The sequence below is a fragment of the Scyliorhinus torazame genome, chromosome 8 (genome assembly GCF_047496885.1).
Source record: "Scyliorhinus torazame isolate Kashiwa2021f chromosome 8, sScyTor2.1, whole genome shotgun sequence".
Classification (NCBI taxonomy): domain Eukaryota; kingdom Metazoa; phylum Chordata; class Chondrichthyes; order Carcharhiniformes; family Scyliorhinidae; genus Scyliorhinus; species Scyliorhinus torazame.
The window spans coordinates 261,513,151-261,534,804 of record NC_092714.1 but is presented as its reverse complement, the minus strand read 5'-3'; the positions used below and the strand labels follow the sequence as shown (position 1 = coordinate 261,534,804).

General features: G+C 48.2%; 1 protein-coding gene across 1 annotated transcript in view; it reads right to left on the bottom strand.

Annotated features, from left to right (window-relative positions):
* The window catches only part of LOC140428583 (deoxynucleoside triphosphate triphosphohydrolase SAMHD1-like), an 83,430-nt gene that overhangs the window by 29,292 nt on the left and 32,484 nt on the right, over positions 1 to 21,654 (bottom strand). The gene's annotated exons all lie outside the window — the stretch shown is intronic.

The following is a 21,654-nucleotide window of genomic DNA, read 5'->3' as shown; positions in this document are numbered from 1 at the left end:
GGGGATACAAATGTGAGAACACGCACGAACAGATTCAAAAACAGCTTCTTACCAGATTCCTAAACGACCCTCTTATGGACTGATCTGATCTCTTCACTCATCTTCTCTACTGAATAGTATTACACTCCTGTATGCTTCACCCAATGTCTATGTGTATGTATTTACATTGTATTTATGCTTGCCCTATGTTTTCTTTCCCCATGTATGGAATTATCTGACTGGACTGCAAGCAGAACAATACTGTTCACTGTACCTCGGTATATGTGACAATAAACAAATCCAATCTAATTGTGCTGTCTGTCTGTATATACATATTTTTAAATTCATCTTTAAGGCCTGTGGGCTTCGCTGGCTAGTCCCAGCATTTGTTGCCCATCCCTAATTGTCCTTGAGAAGGTGGTGGTGAGCTGCCTTCTTGAACCGCTGCAGTCCATGTGGTGTAGGTGCACCTATTGTACTTTTAGGGAGGTCCAGGATTTTAACCCAGCGACAGTGAAGGAACGGCAATATTTCTAAGTCAGGATGGTTCAGTGACTTGGGAGGGGAACTTCCAAGTGGTGGGGTTCCCATATATCTGCCGCCCTTGTTCTTCAAGGTGGTAGCAGTCTTGGGTTTGGCAGAAGCCTTGGTGAGTTACTGCAGTGCAGCTTGTAGATGGTACACACGCCTGCTACTGTTCGTCACTGGTATGGGGAGCGATGTATGTGGAAGCAGTGCCAATCAAGTGTCCTGGAAAGTGTTGGAACTTCTCGCGTGTTGGAGATGCACTCATCCAGGCAAGTGGGGAGCATTCCATCACACTCCTGATTTGTGCCTTGTAGATGGTGGACAGGCTTTTGGGGGTCAAGAGGAGAGTTACTCACCGCAGGATTCCTGACCTCGAACCTGCTCTAGTAGCCACAGTATTAATAAGGCTAGTCCAGTTCAGTTTCTGGTCAATGGTAACCACCAGGATGTTGATTGTGGGGGATTCAGCCATGGTAATGCCATTGAACGTCAAGGGGCGATGGTTAGATCCTCTCTTGTAGGAGATGGTCATTGCCAGGCACGCGTGTGGCACAAATGTAACTTGCCACTTATCAGCCCAAGCCTGGATATTGTCCAGCTCTTGCTGCATTTGGACCTGGACTGCTTCATTATCTGAGTTGCCGCAAATGGTGCTGAACATTGTGCTGTGCAGTCATCAGCGAACATCTCCACTTCTGACCTTATGTTGGAAGGAAGTCATTGATAAGGCAGCTGAAGATGGTCGAGTAGGACACTCCCCTGAGGTACTGCTGCAGTGATGCCCTGAAGCCGAGATGGTTGACCTCTAACCCCAATTCGCCCCCCCCCCCCCCCCCCGATTCCCATTGAGTCCAGTTTTGCTAGGGCTCCTTGATGCCATACTTCATCAAATGCTGCCTTGATGTCAAGGGCAGTCACTCTCACCTCACCTCTGGTATTCAGCTCTTTTGTCCATTTTTGAACCAAGGCTTTAATGTCAGGATCCGAGTGACCCTGGCGGAATCCAAACTGAGCGTCCACGATCAGGTTATTGCTGAGTAAGTGCCGCCTGATTGCACTGTTGATGACTCCTTCCATCACTTTGCTGATGATGGAGAGTAGACCGTCTATGATGATGATGATGATAGGGCAATAATTGGCTGGGTTGAATTTGTTCTGCTCCATGTGTACAGGACACATCTGGGCAATTTTCCACATTGCCGGGTAGATGCCAGTGTTGTAGCTGTACTGGAACAGCTTGGCTAGGGATGCGACCAGTTCTGGAGCACAAGTCTTCAGTACTATTGCCGAATTATCGTCAGGGCCCATAGCCTTTGCAGTATCCAGTACTTTCCAGACATCACGTGGGGTGTATCGAATTGACAGCTGGAAGAGACCGAGGTGAATCATCCACTTGCCACGTCTGGCTGAAGGTTGTTGTGAAAGCTTCAGCCATGCCTTTTACACAGCTGTGCTGGGCTCCTCCATCATTGAGGATGGGGATATTTGTGAAGCCTCCTCTTCGTCCAGTGAGTTGCTTAATTATCCACCACCATTCATGACTGGATGTGGCAGGACTGCAGAGCTTAGATCTGATCTGTTAGTTGTGCGATCGCTTATCTGATGTTGTTTGGCACACAGGTAGCCCTGCGTTGTAACTTCACCATTATGTCTGGTGTTGCTCCTGGTGTGCTCTTCTGCACTCTTCATTGAACGAGGGTTGAACCCTGGCTTGGTGGTAATTGTAGAGCGGGGGAGATGCTGGGCCATGAGGTTACAGATTATGGCTGAATACAATTCTGCTGATGGCCCACAGCGCCTCATGGATGCCTATCCTTGAGTTGCTAGATTTGTTCTGAATCTACCCCATTTAGCAAGGTGGCAGTGCCACACAACACGATGGACGGTATCCTCAATGTGAAGGCGGGACTTTGTCTCCACAAGGACTGTGCAGTGGTGGCTCTTACCGATACTGTCATGGACAGATGCACCTGCAGCAGGCAGGTTGGTGAGGATGAGGCCTAGTATGTTTTTCCCTCACCACCGGCTGCAGTCCCAGTCCAGCAGTTAGGACCCAGCCAGCTCGGTCAGTGGTGGTGACCTTAGTGATGGACATTAAACTCCCCCACCCAGAGTACATTTTCATAGAATTTACGGTGCAGAAGGAGTCCATTCGGCCCATCAAGTCTGCACCGGCGCTTGGAAAGAGCATCCCTACCCAAGGTCAACACCTCCACCCTATCCCCATAACCCAGTAACCCTACCCAACACTAAGGGCAATTTTGGACACGAAGGGCAATTTATCACGGCGAATCCACCTAACCTGCACATCTTTGGACTGTGGGAGGAAACCGGAGCACCCGGAGGAAACCCACGCACACACGGGGAGGATGTGCAGACTCTGCACAGAGTGACCCAAGCCGGAATCGAACCTGGGACCCTGGAGCTGTGAAGCAATTGTGCTGTCCACAATGCTACCGTGCTGCCCCTGCCACCCTTAGTGCTTTCTCCAAGTGGTGTGCAACTTGGAGGAGTATTGGGGGTGGACGGTACGTGGTAATCAGCAGGAGGCTTCCTTGCTTGTGTTTGACCTTATGCCATGAGACTTTGTGGCATCCAGAGGCAATGTTGACGACTGCCAGGGCAACTCTCTCCCAACTGCATACCACCGTGCTGCTACCTCAGCTGGGTCATACCGGGATAGTGATAGAGGTATCTGGCACATTATCTGTAATGTATGATTCCGTGTATGACGAGCTGAGGCTGTAGCTTGATTAGTCTGTGAGACGGCTCTCCCAATTCCAACACAAATCCCAGATGCTAATAAGGAGGACTTTGCAGACTCGAGAGGGCTGGGTTTGCCGTTTCCAGTGCCTAGTTCGATCCTGGGCGGTCCATCTGGTTTCTTCCCTTTTCATTGACTTTGTAGCGGCTTGAATACAACGGAGTGGCTTGCTGGGCCATTTCAGTGGGCATTTAAGAATCAACCACATTGCTGTGGATCTGGGGTCACATGAAGGAAGGCCAGACCAGATAAGGAAGGCAGATTTCTTTCTCTAAAGGACATTCGTGAATCAGCTGTTTTAATTTTTATTTTTTTACAACAATCGACAATTGGTCATCATTGGACTTTTAATTCCAGATATTTATTGGATTCAATTTCCACCACCTTTGAGTATTACCCTGGGTGTCTGGATCACCAGTCCGGTGATAATGACACTGCGCCACTGCCTCCCCTTCAATATGGCTGAGGATTCATCAATTTTAGGATAGAACAAAGAGTACAAAAGAGAGCTAAACAGCTAAACATTTCCATACATACACAGAAGTAAACATTCAGACAGACGAAGAGGTAAAGAGCAGAATTTTCTCTTTTTGTAAAACGTGTCAAGTCAGGCGGGGAAAGTGGCGTGTGGCACGCAGGTTGCACTGACAGCTTTTCCCGCCATATTTTTTGACACATTACAAGAATCCTGAAGGCGGGTGCCACAATGTCAGAGCCCTTCCCGACAGCAACCTCAGCCCCCGACACAAAGACAGAAAACGCTGGACAATCTCAGCAAGTCGGGCAGAGAGAAGGGAGCTAACGTTGAGAGTCTGGATGGCCCTTTGTCAAAGCTGGAGAGAGCTGGAAATAGGATGAGATGTATACTGTTGGGGGGGGGGGGGGGGGGTCATGGAGCAGTGGAGTTGCATAGAGAGCCAGCGATAGGTGGAGATTGACAAAGATGTTATGGACAAAAAGGGAATGTAAATGGTGGCGATAATGACTACATAGGGTGCTGACAGTGGGACATTAAGACATCTCTTGCCCTACCTCAAAGCTGTCCTTGTCCCCAGTGTCATTCACCTCACCGGACGCCTTAACCAGAAACTTTTTCTCATCCTTTCAGGTGTTAAGGAATGCAAGCTGCAACAACTCATCGATACCAATAGCCATCCAGGATCCCCCACCCTTTCCTGTCCCTCGGACCACATCCTTTCTAACCACAGCTCTTGCCGTGTATTTACCATATCCTCCGATATTCCCCTTTCTGAGGCTGAATGTGCGGCACTCAAAGGGCTCCCCTACGTCCCCACCTCAAATGAATTTCCGCTCGACACCATGCTGAACGCTTTTTCCGCTGTCTTAAGTCTCCGTGCTCACTTCTTCAAGCAAGGGCCCTCCCCCTGTTCAACGGATCCTTTTACCCCCTCCACCTGGACCCCTTCCTCCATCCGCTTACCTATTCTTGGATATGTTCATAGAATTTACAGTGCAGAAGGAGGCCATTCGGCCCATCGAGTCTGCACTGGCCCTTGGAAAGATTATCCTACTTACGCCCATGCCTCCACACTACCCCCGTAACCCCACCAAACCTTTTGGTTACCGACCCTCTATCACCTTCCATTGTCCATCCATTCCCTTCCTTGACCGCTCTATCTCCATTTCTGGGGATAGACAGTCCACTAAAACCCATTTCAAACCCACCGACTCCCACAGCTACCTCAACTGCAGCTCTTCACATCCCACATCCTGTAAGGACTCCGTTCCTTCGCCTCTGTCGCATCTATTCCGATGATGCCACTTTCCAAAACGGTGCTGCTGACATGTCTTTATTCTTCCTTTAGTAATGGTTTCCCACCCACTGTGGTCGACAGGGCTCTCAACCGTGTCCAACCCATCTCCCACAGCTCTGCTTTCACCCCCCCCCCCCCCTCCCAAAACCAGGACCTTTCACCCCACCAGCCTCCACTTTCAAAGGATCATCCTCCGCCAACTCCAGCATGGTGCCACCACCAAACACATCTTCCCCTCACCCCCCCCCCCCCCGTCAGCATGCCACAGGGACTGTTCCCACTGGGACACCCTGGTCCATTCCCCCATCGCCCCCAACACCTCATCCTCTTCTCATGCAATCGCAGAAGCTGCAACACCTGCCCCTTTACCTCCTCCCTGCTCACCATCCAAGGGCTTAAACACTCTTTTCAGATGAGGCAGCGCTTCTCGTGGATTTCCTTCAATCTGGTCTATTGCATTTGCTGCTCTCAATGCGGTCTACTGTACATGGGAGAGACTAAACGCAGTCTGGGTGACCACTTTTCAGAACACCTACGGTCTGCCTGCAAGCAGGACCCGGACCTTCCTGTCGCTGCCATTTTAACTCACCGTCCTGCCCTCACGTCCACATGTCCGTCCTTGGTCTGCTGCAGTGTTCCAGTGAAGCCCAGCGCAAACTGGAGGAACAGCACCTCATCTTCCGATTCGGCACGTTACAACCTTCTGGACTTAACATTGGAGTGCAACAACTTCAGACTGTGAAGTCTTTCCTCCACCTTCACCCCATTTTTATTTATCAATTTATTTTTGACTTCTTCCATCAATTGGTTTTCTTTCCCCTCACCATCGTCTACCCTCCCCCCACCCCGCCCAGGCCGTCGGTTTCCTATTTCAAGTTGTCCTTTGACACTCCGCTTACCCCAGCTCTGCCAGTGACACATTCTGATCTCTTAATCAGCACCCTTCTTAGTCGTTATCACCACCATTAACATTGACATCTTATTCAACCTTCACCCATCGATAGCCCTCTATCCAGTTCCACTGCTCCACACACAAGCACGCCCAGCCCGCCCAACAGCATAAACCTCATCCTATTTCCAATTCCCTTTAGCTTTGACACAGAGTCATCCAGGCTCGAAACGTTAGCTCTGCTCTCTCCACGGGTGCTGTCAGACTGCCTGGGCATGTCCCCCTCCCCTCTGGAGGCTGTACCCAGCTGGTTTGGCAGGACCTGCTCTGTACCCCACTGACATGACGTAACTCCATTGTCATGGTGTTCCTGATCTTTCCTGGCAGGAACCCCATTACGCAGTTGCCGCGGGCACTTGAGCAAGGAAATCCCACCGGCATGAAAGCAGCTTTGGGATTCGCCCTCAATTCTGCCACCGGAATGGTGCCTGCCGAAAACAGGGGTGGAAAATATCCTCAAGGTTTTAAGCCAAACCTTTCCCAAATTTAACAGCGCTCTATAAATCTGAATCACAAAGAACTTGCGGAAGTGCCTGAAACAGGCAACTCGCTTAATATGTTACCAGCAACACTTCAGTACGGGTCGAGCATCCCTTATCCAAAATGCTTGGGGCCAGGTGTGTATCGGATGTCAGAATTTTTCAGATTTTGGAGTACACTGTGCACCTGCGGTGTGCACTGCGAACTGCACCACCGCCATGCGCATTGTGAACTGCGCATGTGCAGCGCATTGTGAACTGCGCATCACCCCAGGATTCGTGACTTCACTCGACATTCGTAAAAAAGTGCGGATTTCGGAATTTCAGATAAGGGATGCTCAACCTGTAGTAGATTCCTCTGGCGATGTCCACTGACCCATTGGCTGCCCAGATAAGAATGATGTGGAGATGCCGGCGTTGGACTGGGGCGAGCACAGTAAGAAGATAAGAATGGACAGGGCAAATGACGAATCGTGTTCCAGAGGACACGATGAGGGATCTTCCCACTCCCCTGCTATCCACATGAGGAAAGACTAAGTCGGTTAGGATTACATTCACTGGAGTTTAGAAGAGTGAGAGGGGATCTCATAGAAACCTATAAAATCAGAAAGGGATTAGACAGGGTAGATTCAGAATGAATGTACCCGATGGTGGGGTGTCCAGAACTAGGGGTCATAGCTTCAGAATAAGGGTCATGACTGTTTAACATAGGATACTTACAACAGGAACATGGAAAGCTTTCACTGCGGCAATGTCAAAGGGTTGGGAAGCAAGTACCAGACCAGAAGTGACAGGAGAACATTTCACAGTAACTTCATTGCAGTGTTACTGTAAGCCTAACTGTGACACTAAGAAAGATTATTACCACAATATTAAATTCCACTGTGAGTCTTAATCTAATCGCATTTAATGTAAATGATACATTAATGACATCCAGCTCACTACACAGCTTCTTGTGACACTTGGCACTTCAAAGACTCTACAAATAGCATTACCTTCCATTTCACATCTTGCCGAGCAAGGGGGATAAATTTTCCATCAAACAGGTGTGAAAACGGCCCATGACCTGGCAAAACAAAAGATAAAAGTGTTAAACATACTGCATCTCAATATCGTCCATGTCCGCGTGGGTCTCACCCCCACAACCCAAAGATGTACAGGGTAGGTGGATTGGCCATGCTACATTGCCTCTTAATTGGAAAAATACTGGGTACTCAAAAATAAATTTAAATCCTCTCCATTTAGAGTAATAGAATCCCGACAGTGCAAAGGAGGCCATTCGGCCCATCAAGTCTGCACCGACCCTCCAAAACAGCATCCTACCAAGGCCACGCCCCCCACTCCATCCCGGAAACCCCAACTAACCTTTTGGACACTAAAGGACAATTTAATCATGGCCAATCCGCCTAACCTGCACATCTTTGGACTGTGGGAGGAAACCGGAGCACCCGGAGGAAACCCACGCAGACACTGTGAGAATGTGCAAAAACCACATAAGGCCAGAATGGAACCCGACCCCCTGGCGGCAGCAGTGAGGCAGCAGTGCTAACCACCGTGCCGCACTTTCACCAAGCAACTGAGTCATTTCCTTCTGAAACACCCTCTTTCCTTCAACAACAGCGCAGGATTTCACATCTTGCGTGGTTATTTTTTTCCATTTTATCATTTGAAATATGTGCCATCCCATAACCATTTCCACAGAAAAAAAAATAACGGCCTGTTGTTTTATGGCCTCAGCTTTTTGTTTGGTCTTTTATTGGCCTTTGTCACTGCTTCTTGGTTGCATTTAAAATCTTACGAGTTAAGGTGAATCTCCTTTCCCTATTCCTTTAAGCTACAGTCACATTTTAGGACGGTGTTATTTTTCCTCCACTGGGCCGCAGGTTTCCTGTTGCTTTATCATCTCTCCTGCAGTCCGCCCGCCACCGCTCTTATCACAACTTGCCATCTCCCACACCGAGTTCAAAGGTCAACACGCCGTTCAATTCACCAATCCAGATCATTTGTGCACTTTTTCAATCTGGAAAAATTCCTCCCTGCTTCCTGCTCTCTAATTCTCTCTGTCCTGATGATCACATTCACCTTAAATTCCTCACATTACCTTGGGCTCAAGTCTTCGTAAAATATTATCAAACCGTACCAAATATTTTAGAAAATGCATCATCACCAATAGCCACTGAATTAACAACAACCTGTAGGGGCTGGTTTAGTACAGTGGGCTAAACAGCTGGCTTGTAATGCAGAACGAGGCCAGCAGTAACTTCATTGAAGCCTACTTGTGACAATATGAAATGAATGAAATGAAAATCGCTTATTGTCACAAGTAGGCTTCAATGAAGTTACTGTGAAACGCCCCTAGTCGCCACATTCCGGTGCCTGTTCGGGGAGGCTGTTACGCGAATTGAACCGTGCTGCTGGCCTGCCTTGGTCTGCTTTCAAAGCCAGCGATTTAGCCCTGTGCTAAACAGCCCCTCAATAAGCGATTATTATTGGATTCCCTCCAGTACGGAGGTCAGACTCAAGAACATCGAGTTTGCACTGATCCTCCCCGAAAGAGCACCCTACGTGGGCCCACCCCATCCCCGTAACCTCACGCATTGATTGTGGCCAATCCACCTAATGTGCACATCTTTGGACTGTGGGAGGAAACCGGAGGAAACCCACGCAGACACGGGGAGAAAGTGCAAACTCCACACCGACAGTCACCGGAGGCTGGAATTGAACCTGGGACCCTGGAGCTGTGAGGCAGCTAACTACTTATTAGGATAGCTCACCAAAATTATGGTGAGAGATAGGTTTTAAGGAAAAAAGGAGGGGCAGAGAGGTGGAGAAGCTGAAGGAGGGAATTCTAAAGCCTAGGGCCTTGGTAGCCAAAGATATTTTGGTGCGCACATCAGCAACAATCTGTCCTGGTCCACCCAATTCGACGCTACCACCAAGAAAGTACAACGGCACCTATACTTCCTCAAGAAACTAAGGAGATTTGGCATGTCCACACTGACCCTTACCAACTTTACTATTGCAATGAAGCCAGAGAAAACATCCTATCTGGCTGCATCACAGCCTGGTATGGCAATTGCTCAGCCCAAGACAGTAAGAAACTTCAGAGTCGTGAACACCGCCCAGTCCATCACACAAACCCGTGTCCCATCCATTGACTCTATCCACACCCCCCGTTGCCTGGGGAAAGCGGGCAGCATAATCAAAGACCCCTCCCACCCTGCTTACTCACTCTTCCAACTTCTTCCATCGGGCAGGAGATACAAAAGTCTGATAACACGCATGAACAGACTCAAAAACAGCTTCTTCCCCGCTGTTACCAGACTCCTAAACGATCCTCTTATGGACTGACCTGATTAATGCTACACTCCTGTATGCGTTGCAAATTTGGATATATGGCTGTATTCTTCACCCGATGCTATGTATTGACATTGTGTACCTCGTTTTGCCCTTTTAGGTATTTTCTTTTCATGTACTAAATGATCTGTTTGAGCTGCTCGCAGAAAAATACTTCTTCACTGTCACACGTGACAATAAACAAATCCAAATCCAATCCAACATTTACCATCAGTAATGGAGTGATGAGAATTGGATATCTGGAGGGTTGTGGGGCTGGAGGAGATGACTGTGACGGGGACGATGGGTGGAGGGAGACCATGGAGGCATAGATATGAAATCAAGGATGGGAATTTTAAAAATCAAGGTGTTTCTTTCCCTCTGATATTGTCAATGAAAATAAGGTAACGTTGGACATGTTGAATTATGACTTTGGGTCAGTGTAGGAAAACGTCAATTCACAATTTAATGAAGGAGAGGAAGGAAAATCAAGAGAGTGTAGACCAGGTTAACGTGACATCTGTTGTCGGGAAAGGAGTAGAATCGAATGTAATAGGGTAACTAAACATCTTTAAAATTCTCAGCTGATCAGAGAGTCAACATGCATTAACACAATAACATAAGCCATAGGGCAGGATTAATGTTCAATAAGCTCAGAGCCAAGTCGATTGTGGTTTCAAGCCCACTTTCCACCGGTCCCCCATAACCCTCAGCTCCCTCGTCAATCCAAAACCTGAATATATCCAAGATCCTCTCATTCGTCTGGACTCCAATCGATGTAGGCCCAACCTGCTCAGTCGTTCCTCAAAAGACAAACTCCTCATTCCAGGTATCAGCCTAGTGGACCTTCTCCGAAATGCTTCCAATGCGAGTTATGCGCCTCCCTAAGTTAAGGTGAGTAGGTGGTTCTTCAAGAAGCTGACAGAATGTTTTTGAAGATGTGATTCAAATAGTGGACAGGGCATGTCTATGAATGTTTCTTAAATGGACTTCCACAAGGCGTCTGATAAAATGACACACAAGAGACTGTTTAGCGGAAGTTGAAACTCATGGAGCTGAAGGCAAATTTTTAACCTGGTGAGGAAACTGGCTGAGCAGATGGGAAGAGAGCGTGAGGGTGATGGGAAGGTGTGATTAGTGACACAAGAATATGTGTTGGAGTCTCAACTATTCATTAACAACTCAAATAACGGGGATAGAAAGCCACATATCCAGGTTTGCCGATGTCACAAAGGCAGGTAAAAGCAAATTACTGCGGATGCTGGAATCAAACAAAAACAGAAAATGCTGGAAAATCTCAGCAGGTCTGGCAGCATATGGAGAGAGAACGGGAGCTAACGTTTTAAGACAGGATGACTCTTCGCCAGAGCTGATAAGATAGCAAGCAGTGCGGATGGAACGCACCCCCCACTCAGGAAGAAGTCCCATCTCAGAGGGCTGCCAGCCAATTTAATAGCCGCAGATTGTCTGAGCTGTGCCTGAAGCTGGAAACAGCAGTGGACAGGTTAGGGGGTCAATCCACAGATTCAAAGTTCCGGGAGTCCAGGGTCAAGTAAGTGTGGGGGGTCTCAGAGTGGGAGGAGAGGGAAAGGGTGGAGAGTGGGGACTGGTGGGCAGAGGAGGGGTCAGGGTGCTGAAGGAGAGCCCGAAGCACACAGAAGGGGCAGACCTGGGGGGGTGGAGATGGCAGGGGGAGCGGTGTTAAATCTGGGACAGGAAATGGGCCTCGAGTGGTTAGAACTTTGCCACTTAAGGGTCTCAATTGTGGCAAGGGTGAGAGAAAGTAAACTTCTGCCTTTGGGGGTCCTGGTACATTGATCATTACAAAGTACAGAATGTAATCAGAAGACTAATGGAATGGTGGCATTTATAGCTCAGGAACCTGTACAGATGGAGATAGATATTATGCTTCAGCTACACAATGCTCCAGTTAGACCACACCTGGATTGCTTGGGCACCACAACTTTGGAAGGATATATTTCTTGGCTTCGGCGATATATCAGGCAGGTATAAAATAACGATATCCGAACTTCAAGGATTAAATTCTAATCTGTATTTCCTGAAATTAAGAACGTTAAGGACTGCTTTAATCAAAGCTTTCATGATATTAAGGACAGATTGGATAAAGAGAGAGAAAATATTTCCACTAGCTGGGCACTAGGCGTCTAGTCTAAGAATTTAAGTCAGGAGAGAAGGTAGGGGACACCTCACCTCACAGAAGGTGGTAGAATTTTGAAACACTTCTGCAAATGGCAAGTGATGCTCATTCTTTTTCAAATCGAAGATTGATACGTTGTTATCCCAGGGGTATAAAGAAATGTACAGCAACGGCAGGAATATGGAGTGAGATTACAGATGGGCCACAATCTCGCTGAATGGTGGAACAGATTTCAAGGCTTGCTCCTGTTCCTATGTCCCATTGTGAGTCCATCAGCATAGGGCAGATGGGTGCGTAGTGCGAGGAAGGAAACAGGTAGCAGATCTCTCCACCAAACCTTTCACACATCGCCATAACAATTAAAAAAAATTTTTTTTTAGATTACCCAATTAATTTTTTCCAATTAAGGGGCAATTTAGCATGGCCAATCCACCTACCCTGCACATCTTTGGGTTGTGGGGGTGAAACCCACGCAGACACAGGGAGAATGTGCAAACTCCACACGGACAGGGACCCAGAGCCGGGATCGAACCCGAGATCTCGGCGCCGTGAGGAGCTGTGCTAACCGCTGCACCGCCGTGCTGCCCATCGCCATAACAATACACCAACTGAGGTTTTGACACTGGTCTATACACACTCAACGTCACGTCATTTAAGTACGGTACTCCAATTGCATTTAAAGCAACCCCCAGGATTAAGATAACGACGAACTTTGACAGAGACCAGATAGAACGGGTGCCAGTCTCCATTTCCCAAATTGCACAGAGAGTGGCTACTTGCTGGTTACAAAACCAATCCTCTTTCGTTGAGGGTTTACTTGAGCATCTTCAGACTGCAACACCCATGCGTTCTACACGGTGGGTTATTTCCTTTTGCTGTCTAGAGGAATTTATACACACTAATGAAATGGTGAGTGTTCCTCTTATTTTGAGTGGCTGTAACTCATGCAAGTGTGCATGGAAGGATCCGCACCATCGCTGACATTTAAAATGACGTTCTACAAAAAATAGGAGAGCCAGCTGCTGAATTCTTGTTGCAAAAGTGCTGAACCTTCTGTTATGAAGTGAGATACAATCAGCGAGCAGACGCTAAGTGTAGGCTGGAAAGTCAGTCCAAACAGTAGTGGGGGGGGGTTAGTGTTAACGGTTAACAATGTTATATTTTGCTAACCTTGAAGTCTGTCCCAGTTTGGGCTGCACCTTGTGTCAGTAACTGGCCAAGGCTGTCCCACTAATCAGCATTTCACAATGCTCCACTAAACCTAACCAGTCACTGGGGAGTTTCGCACTTAATAAGACTAAACAGTGATCTGATTCTGCAATCCTTCTCCCACTTCATTTAATAATGATGTGGAGATGCCGGCGTTGGACTGGGGTGAGCACAGTACGAAGTCTTACAACACCAGGTTAAAGTCCAACAGGTTTGTTTCGATGTCACTAGCTTTCGGAGCGCTGCTCCTTCCTCAGGTGAATGAAGAGGTATGTTCCAGAAACACATATATAGACAAATTCAAAGATGCCAAACAATGCTTGGAATGCGAGCATTAGCAGGTGATTAAATCTTTACAGATCCAGAGATGGGGTAACCCCAGGTTAAAGAGGTGTGAATTGTACCAAGCCAGGACAGTTGGTAGGATTTTGCAGGCCAGATGGTGGGGGATGAATGTAATGCGACATGAATCCCAGGTCCCGGTTGAGGCCGCACTCATGTGTGCGGAACTTGGCTATAAGTTTCTGCTCGGCGATTCTGCGTTGTCGCGGGTCCTGAAGGCCGCCTTGGAGAACGCTTACCCCGGAGATCAGAGGCTGAATGCCCTTGACTGCTGAAGTGTTCCCCGACTGGAAGGGAACATTCCTGCCTGGTGATTGTTGCGCGATGTCCGTTCATTCGTTGTCGCAGCGTCTGCATGGTCTTGCCAATGTACCACTGGAAGGGAACATTCCTGCCTGGTGATTGTTGCGCGATGTCCGTTCATTCGTTGTCGCAGCGTCTGCATGGTCTCGCCAATGTACCACTAGCGAGACCATGCAGACGCTGCGACAACGAATGAACGGACACCGCGCAACAATCACCAGGCAGGAATGTTCCCTTCCAGTCGGGGAACACTTCAGCAGTCAAGGGCATTCAGCCTCTGATCTCCGGGTAAGCGTTCTCCAAGGCGGCCTTCAGGACCCGCGACAACGCAGAATCGCCGAGCAGAAACTTATAGCCAAGTTCCGCACACATGAGTGCGGCCTCAACCGGGACCTGGGATTCATGTCGCATTACATTCATCCCCACCATCTGGCCTGCAAAATCCTACCAACTGTCCTGGCTTGGTACAATTCACACCTCTTTAACCTGGGGTTACCCCATCTCTGGATCTGTAAAGATTTAATCACCTGCTAATGCTCGCATTCCTAGCATTGTTTGGCATCTTTGAATTTGTCTATATATGTGTTTCTGGAACAGACCTCTTCATTCACCTGAGGAAGGAGCAGCGCTCTGAAAGCTAGTGACATCGAAACAAACCTGTTGGACTTTAACCTGGTGTTGTAAGACTTCGTACTGTTCATTTAATAAAGCTACTAATTCTGACTGGGACACCATAGGAATTGGTGACCTTTGATAGAAAACACTGTGGCCTTTCTTCATGTACGAGACATTAGAGTCAGTCCTGACAGGTTATTTGGCAATGGAGAGAGCATCATAGCGGAGTCCAATAATACCCTCACTCGACAGGTGAACATTCTGCCTGTAATCTGGATAATAGTCATGAGCCCCGGACAAATTTTGCTGCGGTTAGCCTCTAATTGCAGCCCTTGTTAATCAATCTGTAGAACTTACTGTTACGTTCGATGACACCCTCACCCACTGACCACGTAGGATTAAAAGGATTTTTAAAAAATTAATCCCAGTTTAATTTGAACCCAAATAAATATTCTAGTGAATGAAATGAAATGAAATGAAAATGGCTTATTGTCACAAGTAGGCTTCAAATGAAGTTACTGTGAAAAGCCCCTAGTCGCCACATTCCGGCGCCTGTTCGGGGAGGCTGTTACGGGAATCGAACCGTGCTGCTGGCCTGCCTTGGTCTGCTTTCAAAGCCAGCGATTTAACCCTGTGCTAAACCAGCCCCTGCTGTTTATCATGCTTTTAAAAAAAAAAAATCACACCCGTGTGGGATCCTACTCTACCAGTGCCGACAGAACTGCTCACTCACCCAGATCGTGACAAAGTCCCGCAATCTGCACGCACAGAATGTCTCGATGGTTAATCCGCAGTTCCGGTTGCCGTTCAGCGAGGGCCTTTACTAACTGGCCTGCCAGGTATCCCACCCTGCAGGGTAAGAGAGAGAATAATTTAACGAGGACACACAATTCTTTGCATCTTAGCTGCCATGGAATTTACTGTATTAGAAACCCTAAAGCTTTTCTTTGTGAAAATCATCTAGTTATAGGCTGCTCCAGGTTAACAATGGACAGCACCCGGCGTTTAACTACTGCTGAGATACGAATGCTGGTACACTGCTCATCATAGACAACTTGGAAGGCAGATCAATATTTATATAGAGCTTGCCAAATCACAGGTGAAGAATTACTGTTAAATGTAGCAGCCAGTTTGTAATGACAAGGTCCCAAAATAGTAATGGAATGACAGTAGTTTTCTGGCTTAGGGCCCTGACACAGTTTGTCAGGGTGACCCGTGCCTCTTGTCCAGGTCCTTGGTTTAACGTCACGCTGAAAGACAGTGAACGGGATCGTCCGCCCCGCCGCTTTCCTGGTGCGGCACGCCCCCGCCAGCAGCGGGATTCTCCGTCCCGGCAGCCGGCCAATGGGGTTTCATTGTGGGCACCCCCGCATCGTGGGCACCCCCGCGTCGTTGGGAAATCCACGAGCGTGGGTGCGCTGCCGGCGAAATGGAGGATCCCGCTGACGGAGAATTCAGCCCAGTGCCTCCCACATTATAGCACCCCAGTACGGTGCTGTAGTTGTCACAGAAATAGCATAGGAGATAATTCGGCCCATGTGCCATTGCTGGTTCTTTGCTTCGTGTTACATCATAGAATTTACAGTGCAGAAGGAGGCCATTCGGCCCATCGAGTCTGCACCGGCTCTTGGAAAGAGCACCCTACCCAAGGTCAACACCTCCACCCTATCCCCATAACCCAGTAACCCCACCCAACACTAAGGGCAATTTTGGACACGAAGGGCAATTTATCATGGCCAATCCACCTAACCTGCACATCTTTGGACTGTGGGAGGAAACCGGAGCACCCGGAGGAAACCCACGCACACAAGGGAAGGATGTGCAGAGACTCCGCACAGACAGTGACCCAAGCCGGAATCGAACCTGGGACCCTGGAGCTGTGAAGCAATTGTGCTATCCACAATGCTACCATGTGAACAGAAAGTAGGACTAAGTTCCCCATCAAATTCCTATCCAACTCCTTTTCAGAATGATGGAATCAACTTCCATTTAACTAGAGCGTGTTCCAGTGTACTGACCTGGATTACATTCCCAAGCCTCTAGCATGGGACATTAACCTCCACAGGCTCATTGAAGACAGTACTACCACTAGGCCAAGCTTGTATAATGAGGTTTAAATCTACATGCAAAACTTCTCACTGCTCGGATCTCAGTTTAACTAAATTTATGCAGCCTCAATGAGCAAGAAATATTCCTCAATTTGTATCCTTTGGACTCAGCATTGTGGCATTTTTAAATAAACTAAGGGCAGCACAGCGGCACAGTGGTTAGCACTGCTGCCTCACGGCGCCAAGGTCCCGGGTTCGATCCCGGCTCTGGGTCACTGTCCGTGTGGAGTTTGCACATTCGCCCCATGTCTGTGTGGGTTTCGCCCCACAACCCAAAGATGTGCAGGCTAGGTTGATTGGCCACGCTAAACTGTCCCCTTAAGTTAAAAAAAAAATGAATTGGGTATTCTAAATGTATTTTTAAAAAACTGATCGCCAAGTTCCGCACACAAGTACGGCCTCAACCGGGACCTTGGATTCATGTCGCATTACATTCACCCCCCACCATCTGACCTGGGCTTGCGCAATCCTACCAACTGTCCTGGCTCGAGACAATTCACACCTCGTTAACCTGTGATCATCCCCCCCTCCAGTTTGCTCCGTTTGGACCTGAAGACTTAATTACCTGCGAAGACTTGCATTCAAAGTATCGTATTGCATCTTTGACTTTGTCTATATATATGTTTCTGGAACCCACCTCTTCATTCACCTGAGGAAGGAGCAGTGCTCCGAAAGCTAGTGATTCGAAATAAACCTGTTGGACTTTAACCTGGTGTTGTAAGACTTCTTACTGTGCTCATCCCAGTCCAACGCCGGCATCTCCACATCTCAATTGTAGAGTTCAACATGCAGACGGACCTTATTTTATTTTCTTGATCAGGGCGATGTCTTGAAAGCAGAGGCCACTGGCGCCTGCCCACGAGCGTGACGTTGTGGGGCCCAACTCCACAATTTCTTTTTGACTAAGTATCAAAAACCATGGCAGGGAAAGCTGGCAGTGCCGCCTGCGGGCTACACCCAGCTTTTCCCACCCGCGTTAACACGGAGTCAAAAACTCCACCCATTGTCATTCCAGTTTCAAGCAGCAAGTCCCAACTTGAACAGCCAGCCGGCCTCTGCAGAAACTCAAATTTCTGATCCAGGTCCTTGAAGTCCAAAAGGAAACACTGCTGAAGAACTCAGATTGCGGGACCAAATCACAATCCGCCTCTTAGATCAAACTTCACTGTCCATGAATGCTTTGAAGATGTTGCTCAGCAAGCTCAGGAGTTCATTCCACCCAGTTTATTGCCCTGTCTCAGTACAGCATCTCAACCCAACCCGAATGCAGCCAGCTACACAACTCCGAATACATGCTGGCCAGTGAACAACTGTGCCATTGAGCGGAAGTCAGACAATAATAATAATAACCAAAAGAGAAAATGCTGGAACACCTCAGCAGGTCTGGCAGCATTCACAGTAATTTGCTTTTATTTAATAATAATCTTTATTATTGCCACAAATTGGCTTACATTAACACTGCAATGAAGTTGGTGTGAAAATCCCCTAGTTGCCACATTCCGGCGCCTGTTCGGGTACACTGAGGGAGAATTCAGAATGTCCAACTCATCTAACAAGCACGTCCTTCAGGACTTGTGGGAGGAAACCGGAGCACCCGGAGGAAACCCACTCAGACACGGGGAGAACTCCGCACAGACAGTGACCCGAGCGGGAATCAAGCCCGGGACCCTGGCGCTGTGAAGCAACATGCTTAGTTCTTTTCAAACTGGAACCAGCACGCATTGAGCCATGCAGAAAAAGGGGCTTTCACACTCTGGGTGGGAACAGTGCAATTGGACTTGGTGTCCGGTCACCTTTCAGTAACCTCTGCTGTAGACATACAAGGAGCACAGGGCAGAATTTGGCCCCCGTCTAGAAACCTGCCTGCACTCGTCACATGGGTGGACTTTCACACTGCCCACTGAGGGGCAAGCAACTTGTGGGCTACCAAATACTGCAGAATAGTGGAGGACAAATACTGGAGAGAAATGACCTCGGGCTGCTTCTAAATGTCATACTCAGAATTCCTTTGCAGATCCTTACCCTATGGAGTGCTCGAACCTATTGTGTGAAGCCCAGGATACACAAAGTACGTTCCACCGAGTTGCTTGATAAAGCGAAGTCGCTGGAACTGTGGTGTGTCAATGATCCGGATGAGGAGTGGGTGCATCTCAATGTGACCGTGGATTGGGTCATTGAAAACCTACAGAAAATTTTTAAAACTCACATCACATGAATGGGTTACAAATATGAATGTGTGCGCTATATACACATTACATTCAATTAATTAGTTAGTTATTTGAAATCACAATCATTACTGCAACACACATTTTCTCAAAAGGAATACATCAACATAGATCATGTTGCCCTTTGAGGTGCAATAGTAATGTTCACTGTCTATATAGCATACAAAATGATCAGAGGGTTAGATAGGGTGGACAGTGAGAGCCTTCTCCGCGGATGGAAATGGCTAGCACGAGGGGACATAGCCTTAAACTGAGGGGTAATAGATATAGGACAGAGGTCAGGGGTAGGTTTTTTACGCAAAGAGTAGTGAGGCCGTGGAATGCCCTACCTGCTACAGTAGTGAACTCGCCAACATTGAGGGCATTTAAAAGTTTATTGGATAAACATATGGATGATAATGGTATAGTGTAGGTTAGATGGCTTTTGTTTCGGTGCAACATCGTGGGCCGAAGGGCCTGTATTGCGCTGTATTGTTCTATGTTCTAGGAGTTAGTGCCCGAGGGTGTTGATACAACCTCCCCATCGCAACTGTATTCTCCTACCTTCACATCAATAGGTTTCTGCCAGAGTGCATCAATACAGTTGATCAACTTTAACCGCTCTCCAAGAGGGCTGGAGAAAAGAAAACAAAGATTTGGGAAGCTGGTCAGCGGAAAATGGTGACCCACATAATAACTGTTTGGAACGGAATAGAGGCATTACTGCACACATTAACAGCAATGCGATGAATGGCTCATTTGATCGGTTTTCAATGTAAATGGTGGCCAGGGTACCAGTAGAAATCCTTGCCCTGACAAAGAGTCCTGAAACTTTAACATCCACCGAGAACAACTTAGTCTAATCACCATCTGATCGGGTGTCAGCACCGACAACACCGTACTCCCCAAAGGTTGCACTGAAGTGTCAACCTTTATGAAGGCCTCTGCCTGTCCGGCGTGTCCTTCGAGTCCACCATAAATCGCAATTTTTCTGGATACATCACCCTGACTCGCACTCCTTTGTTACAGATTACCACCCTCGCCTTGTTGAAGGCCACACTCCTCTTTCCCAGCTCGGTCCCGATGTCTTGGTAGATCCCGCATCATGTCCTTCCCAGTCACTGTTGTGGTTCTTTTTTTTCCATAAATTGAGTGTGCCCAATTCATTTTTTTCAATTAAGGGGCAATTTAGAGTGGTCAATCCACACAAACACAGGTTGAATGTGCAAACTTCACATGGACAGTGATCAGAGCCGGGATCGAACCTGGGACCTCGGCGGTGTGATGCAGTAGTGCTAACCACTGCGCCACCATGCTGTCAATATTGTGGTTCTTTGTCGCCCACTACGGGACTCGCTCCTTCCTCCGAAAGCTATGGAAACAAATAATCACTGCCGTAGTGGCTCATTCGGCGTGGCTTCTGCCATAGTCCCTGATGGGCCCTCTCCAACTCTGGAGGGGTGAATACTTCATCCCCCCCCGGCCCATCAAGAATATCTCTGGAATGTACGTGATTGGCCTCAAACCCTCAACCCCTCTCCGGCAACCTCACCACCCTCAGATTCAATCGCCTCAACCCAAGTCTTCAACTTTTGCCTTTAGGTTCTTGTTGCTCTCTGCCACGAACAGTATCTCTGCTTCCAGCGAGATGAGCTGCCCCTCATGCCGCGACAAGGCCTCCTCCAGGCCCCTCAGTGCTTTGCCTTGCTCCTTCACAGCCTTCGACGTCTTACCCAGCTGCTCTCAGATCGGGCCCAATGCCTCCTCAATGGTGGCTTTGAAGGACTCCTTCAACTCCTTCCCCTTGCCGATCAAACTGTCCACCTGCTTCCCGAACTAGTTCCTGCGACCTTCTCTCCCTCAGGTTCCCTCGCCAGGCTACCAGCCTGTGATTTCGTTCCAGTGAGCTTTTGCGATGAAATTTTCGACTTGGCCTCCGCCGACTATGGGCAGCACAGTAGCAGAGTGGTTAGCACAGTTGCTTCGCAGCTCCAGGGTCCCAGGTTCGATTCCTGGCTTAGGTCACCGTGCGGAGTCCGCACGTTCTCCCCGTGTGTGCGTGGGTTTCCTCCGGGTGGACCGGTTTCCTCCCACAGTCCAAAGATGTGCAGGTTAGGTGGATTACTAAATTGCCCTCAGTGTTCAAAAAGGTTAAGTGGGTTTACTGGGTTACGAGGATAGAGTGGAGGCATGGACTTGAGTAGGGTGCTCTTTTCAAGGGCCAGTGCAGACTCGATGGGCCGAATGCCTCCTTCTGCACTGTAAATTCTATGATCTATGACTAACCATTACCCAGTTCGGCCAGCAGCTAGCTAAACACAAACCCAACCCCCCCCCCCCCCCCCCCGCTTCTACTTTTTAAATTCAGAAACTACTGAACTGAGCCACTTTCTAAATCATTTTATCCAGGGATGGAGAGTTTGGGGAGGGTGGAGGGGGTCAGGGCAGCAGGAACAGGAAAGCTAAATACCGACAGCACAAGTTCAAACACTAGCCCAGCGGTTCCTAACACTTTCCTTTATGCCGACCAGATAGTCAGCAAAAGCTTTTGCAGCCCACAACGTACGCAAGCAGTTTTTAAAAATAAATTTAGAGTACCCAATTTTTTTCTTTTCCAATGAAGAGGCAATTTAGCGCGGCCAATCCACCTAACTTCCACATCTTTGGATTGTGGGGGTGAAACCCACAGACACGGGGAAAATGTGCAAGCTCCACACAGACAGTGACCCGGGGCTGGGATCGAACCTGGGTCCTCGCCACCGTGAGGCAGCAGTGCTAACCACTGTGCCACCGCGCTACCAGGACGCAAGCCATTTTAAACATTATTTTTTGACATAGCCTACTGCTGACAGAAGACAAAAATAGGTGATGATGCATTCATTGTGGATTACATCACACAAGGTTT